Raw genomic sequence first — 6,646 nt, forward strand, 5'->3', positions numbered from 1 at the left:
GTATTTTATAAAATACCCAGTAAGTCGCCCCACTTTTGGGGTGAGGCATTCAGAACACATGCACAATCACAAGCAAAAAAATGAAAACGTGAGGGGGACTTGTCTTCCATTCCCTTTTTACATGGCCTTAGGTCCTGGCTTTATCCGGGCAGGGTGGATGCGTGGTACTTCTCCACACACGGCCCACGTATGTAAACGTGGGCCCACCAGGCGGGTTCTCATAAACAAAACCCCTGGGCCTGGCTTGGTCGGGTACGCGTGACATATGTTACTGGACGCCACAGAAAAGAAGGAGGCCTGCATGATATCATAGCGAGCATAATATCGAATGTACGCGTCCATACCATCATTACATAACGGGGAGGTAACCCTATGCACATGACACACAACATGCATGGGGTCCCTAAAGCTTACTTCCATGGCATTATACATACATCGTTTCATTACCTTGCCGCGTTACATAGTATGACTTAGTTAAACATCATGTAAGTGTATTGTAGTACGCCAGTCAACACATCCATGGCATGTAAAGCTCCCAACAATTTCATGACATGTCAATTAATTTCATGTGTATAAGGTAAACAATCCATGGCTAAACAGCATCACATACATAAGCGTGGCATACATCGACATTTCAACACAAGAAAATACATGGCATAGCATACATGATATGAATCAAGAGACATCAATCATACAATATACTTCAATGAAGATGTGAAAAATATTGTTGAAATTATCAAAAGATATTTTAATTCATGCCACATTGAGAAAGAATGAAGTTTCATGTTATAGATTTTGGGTGGATTACAATTTAGAGTAATTTAGAGTTATTGTATTTTATTAATATATTTTAAGACTAATTGATGGTTATAGAATCCAGTATATTTCACTAGTTTTTTAGTTTATTTTAAGGCGGTTGGATTTTTTTTTTTTTTTTAAGATTTTTCTGATACACTCCCAAAAGTTTTTTCAGATGAAGCATTCTATGATTGTCTTCGATTCAATGTGAACTAATTGAACGTACTCCAATTATATTCAATAATGAGAATTGAAAAATAAGAATGTGTTAGGCTTCTATGATTGTCTTCGATTCAATACAAACATGGATCACCTTCTATGGATTTTACTACATTACTTATCTTATGAAGCTTGTGAACATCATAATACTTCCATGGATACCTTCGCGACTATTGCTCGACATTTGTTAGGCAAAGTCGCCGATCTCAAGCACATGGCTCGCTGCTGTGACAACTTACTCAATGGCAACTTAGACTTAAAAAAATTTGTCAAGCTAATCCATGTTAATCGTGTTGGTATTGCTCATTTTGATGGTTCTAATAGTTTGCTGAAGGCTTCTGTTTAGGCCAAGATGAAGGCCAACTTCAATATTTAGCCACATATATGCCAGGGCCTTTTGTATGGATTGTCTCGCCCAATTCGATCATTCCGACGACTTGTCGCAATTGTTGACCCATCTGCACCAATACACATGCTCAGATGCTTTGACACAATATCTAACACTCAAAAGTGATTATAAATCTAAAATTATTAATACTCAAAGAAGACAATACAGAGAAAACTGAAATACGAAGTGTTGTATTGTAGTTGTAGTTTACTAACAGTAAGACTTCTATTTAAACTGAAATAACTCCTATAAAGACTCAACTGATTTGCACACAACGACTTATGCAACTAATTTATTTGCAGAAATAAAGCTAACAGACTCCTAATAAAAATGAATTAAGTCAAACTAACAATAAACTACATTAAATTCTGACAACCTCCCTTATTGCAAGCTTATTTCTCAATAACTCCGAGGACGTTATGAAAAACTTCAAACTTCACTTTGCCGAGTGCCTTAGTAAATATGTCTGCAACTTGCTCATTAGTATGTATTTTCTACAATTCAACATCATATGATAACACTTTCCCTCGAACAAAATGATAATAAGTTTCAATATGTTTCGAACGAGCATGAAACACCAGATTTCCAGCAAGTTTTAATTGGTCTGACGCGTACGCAACAACCTTGTCAGGTTTCATTAATACACAATCTAGCTATTTTTTGGATGCATCGCTGTATATCACGTATCTCGCCGAGCTTTTTGGAACCATGAGCACTAGGGCGGACCCTAGTCTTTATTTTAGATCCTGGAAACTAGCCTCATAGGCATCGTCCCACAAGAAAGGTATGCCCTTTTTTGTGAATTGGGTGAGAGACGAGACTATTCTAGCGAAGTCTTGGAAAAACCTTCGATAGTAACCTGCCAATCTCAAGAAACTTCGTACCTCGGTGACCATAGTTAGGCATTCCCATTTCATGACCACTTCTATCTTGGTGGGATCTACTGAAATTCCTTCTTTAGACACTATGTATCCCAAGAATGAAACCTGTCGTTGCCAAAATTCACATTTTGAGAATTTGGCATGCAACTTATTCTTCCTCAAGATAATTAGGACCTTTTCAAGGTGTTCTTGGTCCATTTTCAAGTATATTAGGATATCTTCTATGAACACGATCACAAACGTGTTTAGGAACGTAATTGATTGAGCAATTGATAGATGATCTAGGGGTTCGGTTCCGTAGGAACTTTTTATATTCGGATTTCGAAAAGAATTAGTAAACCCCATCTTTAACGTTTGAACCATGATATGAAATGAGTTCGATAAAACCTTTGCATTTCAACGAATTTACATGATACATCAGAACAAGCATTTCTAGGATTTAATGATTTATAAAGGTGGAGTCATCCTGTTAACTATCCGCGTTGATTTGGTAATAAGATAATAACGAATAGAAAAAAATTAATGGCTTGGATCGTGTATCAACAGTCACTCCCCGGTAGAGGTAGAGGATAAGGTTCCATGGGAACAATTATTTATTTCTATTTCAGCTCGTCTCTTTTTTTTTCTTAAAAAAAGCGAGCGAGGAAGTGGGGGGAGAAATGACAAGAAGATATTGGAACATCCATTTGGAAGAGATGATGGAAGCAGGAGTTCATTTTGGTCATGGTACTAGGAAATGGAATCCTAGAATGGCACCTTATATCTCTGCAAAACGTAAAGGTATTCATATTATAAATCTTACTAGAACTGCTCGTTTTTTATCAGAAGCTTGTGATTTAGTTTTTGATGCAGCAAGTAGGGGCAAACAATTCTTAATTGTTGGTACCAAAAATAAAGCAGCGGATTCAGTAGCCCGGGCTGCAACAAGGGCTCGGTGTCATTATGTTAATAAAAAATGGCTCGGGGGGATGTTAACAAATTGGTCTACTACCGAAACGAGACTTCATAAGTTCAGGGACTTGAGAACGGAACAAAAGACGGGGGGACTCAACCGTCTTCCGAAAAGGGATGTCGCTATGTTGAAGAGACAATTATCTCACTTGCAAACATATCGGTTCAAATCCGCTATTGTAAATAAGTCTAATGTGTCGGAAATGGCCGGGATAGCTCAGTTGGTAAAGTAGAGGACTGAAAATCCTCGTGTCACCCGTTCAAATCTGGTTCTTGGCACATCATGAATTTGTATGCGTATCTATTCTACAGATTCATTAATAAAATAGATCATGATGTCTGGAAATATACCCTTCAACTAAACTATATATATTTTTTACTCTATTTATAGATGAGTAAAATACAAGTAAAAATAGAGAGGATACATATATAAATATGTAAAGGATGGATATAGATATGTAAAAGAAAAGAATTTTATTTTGTTTCCCCTCCTTTTTTATTTGTTCATACTCTGTCTCCTCACATTCCATTAATACTTTATTGATATGAACCATGACCACGCCTACAATGCTGGAATTTGCAAAGCTAGAGGTCCTTCTAGAATCCTTGCAAAACGCTCACAGAGAAAGCTAACTTAACGGATTGATTCCAACCAAGAGCTGGTTAGAAGAAGAATGACTCTTAGATCGAACTTGAAATATATGATGGTCACTCTTAGATACCAAGACAATTCACTCCAGAAGTAGCTTGATCAAAACTAATTCAATGAATCGGTTTAAAAATCAAACCTAAAGCAAGGTTTGAAAAAAGAATAACACCAAAAGAGTATCAAGAAAACACAGTTTTTTTTCTGTATGCAACAAAATCCCCCAAACATAGTATTACATGTCTTTTAAATAGGTCTAAAAGGTAACCCTAACATAATATAGTTCAGCCACCAACCACAAATTACTAATAAATGCTATTAAATACAAATTGAAGCAAATAAGACATTAATAAATTTCCTTAATTGGTAATTCAACTACCAAAGGCAAGTCTTCTAATTACTTTCCAATATCAGCCACTCCATTATCTTCTTGATTTGATATGCTAATGTTGTAAAGATTTTTGGGCTCAAAAGTCTTTGTTTCAACCGGTACACTAGCTAGCTTTTAAAGATGCAATGTATAGGCCTCTTGAATCTTCTTAACCTTGCTTCTTGTAATCGGTCCTTCGGGTACATGCAAAGGGTCAGTAGTTGAATTCATATCATTCTCCCTTTCTTTAAAAGGATTTGTCCTCAAATCAAGGTCTTCATTCCCTTCTTGATAATGCATCTGCGACCACATTATCCTTTCCCTTTTTGTAATGGATTACATAAGGAAACGTTTCAATGAATTCCACCCATTTAGCATGTCTCCTATTTAGCTTTGTTTGGCTTTTGAGGTGCTTCAAACTTTCATGGTCCATATGAATAACAAACTCTTTTGGCCACAAATAATGTTGCCAAACTTGCAAAGCCCTCACAAGTGCATATAACTCTTTGTCATAAGTCGGATAGTTGAGTTGTGCTCCATTAAACTTTTCACTAAAGAACATGATTGGCCTTTTTTTCTGCATTAAAACAGCCTCTATGCCTATCCCACTTGCATCACATTCAATTTCAAAAGATTTATCAAAGTTAGGTAAAGCAAGACAAGGCGCATTGGTTAATTTATCTTTCAGTCCATTGAATGCATTCCCTTGTTTTTCCTTCCATTCAAATTTCACATGCTTTTTAACAAGTTCATTCAATGGTGATGCTATGCTACTAAAATCCTTAATGAATCTCCTATAGAAACTAGCCAAACCATGAAAAGATCTTACCTTGGTTGCATTTATGGGTGTTGGCCATTCTCTAATAGCTTTTACCTTTTCTTCATCAACTTGTACTCCCTTCTTTCCAACTAAGAACCCTAGGAAGTTGACTTGGTCTAGACAAAAGCTGCACTTTTTGAAGTTGGCATAAAGCTTCTCTTCTCTAAGTTTAAACAAAATTTTCTTAATGTGCAAAATATGATCATTCAAGCTTTTTGAGTAAACAAGGATATCATCAAAGTATACAACAACAAATTTTCCAATATAGTCTCTCAAAACATGATTCATTAGCCTCATAAAAGTACTTGGTGCATTTGTAAGGCCAAATGGCATAACGAGCCACTCATAAAGCCCAAACTTTGTTTTGAAAGCCGTTTTCCACTCATCTCCCACATTCATTCGAATTTGATGATAACCACTTTTAAGATCTATTTTTGAAAACAGATTAGCACCATATAATACATCCAACATGTCATCCAATATAGGAATAGGGTGTCGATACTTTACCATTATCTTGTTGATGGCTCGACAATCAACACACATCCTCCACGTGCCATCTTTCTTGGGTACCAAAATCACAGGAACCGAACAAGGACTCATGCTTTCTCTAACATATCCTTTATCCATGAGTTTTTCCACTTGTCTCTGAATCTCCTTAGTCTCGGTGGGATTGGTCCTATAGGCAGCCATATTTGGAAGAGTTGCCCCAGGTACGAAGTCAATTTGGTGTTCAATCCATCTTAGAGGGGGTAACCCCGTACATGCATCTTCATGTGGAAATATGTCATTGAATTCGTGCAAAAGAGACTTAAAAGCACTTGGCAAAGCATCATCAGTTTTTGGTTCTATTGCTAAACACATTCCTTTGCACATAAGTACAAATTTTGGTTCATGGGCTAACATATTCCTCATTTCTCCTATTCTTATAACCTGTAACGACCCTAAATTTCCACATACTCAAAGTCGCTACTAACATCTCATGCTCATCTATAACACGGAAATATAACTCTTACATGAACATAATTGATAATGTAAACTTCAAAAAAAATATTTAAAACAACTTCTTCTCTGGAAAACACAGCCATGGTCTTACGTGTTTAAATATGAAATACTGAAATTTAGAGAAAACAAAAACAAATACAAAATAATTTAAAACAATGAAAAGCAAAACAACCTATTCTAACTTAAGACTAGAAATTTAAATATGAGTCTACCCTATGCACGTGCCACAGTCTCTGCTCACGATGCCACCGTCCTCCATATACGTGCGCCTTGCCTTTACCTGAAAAATTATGTGGCACACGGCCTGAGTATTTCAAAGAATACTCAGTGAGTGGCCCCACTATAGGGGGCCATGCAAATACAAATACATGCAATCATGATTTAGGAACCTATCTCTAATCATCTTAGGGGTGGCCTCCAGTCTCAGACAAATTGTATGTGTAGTACTTCCCTACACACGACTCACACGTGCGAGTGTGAATCTCCAGGGCGCTCGCACACCCCCTGACCCTCTGGTCAAGCTAATCTGTAGCGACGTCCAGAGGTCAGCGGAACCCCATAGTGTCATGCA

The 6,646-nt window shown here is 36.9% G+C and overlaps 1 non-coding gene across 1 annotated transcript; it reads left to right on the top strand.

The window, feature by feature from the left end:
- The first annotated feature begins 3,443 nt into the window (after positions 1-3,443).
- TRNAF-GAA lies at positions 3,444-3,516 on the top strand. Its single transcript has one exon. It is a non-coding gene; the product is annotated as a tRNA-Phe (tRNA).
- The last annotated feature ends 3,130 nt before the right edge of the window (positions 3,517-6,646 follow it).

Source organism: Cucurbita moschata, unplaced genomic scaffold (genome assembly GCF_002738365.1).
Source record: "Cucurbita moschata cultivar Rifu unplaced genomic scaffold, Cmos_1.0 Cmo_Scf00069, whole genome shotgun sequence".
Classification (NCBI taxonomy): Eukaryota; Viridiplantae; Streptophyta; class Magnoliopsida; order Cucurbitales; family Cucurbitaceae; genus Cucurbita; species Cucurbita moschata.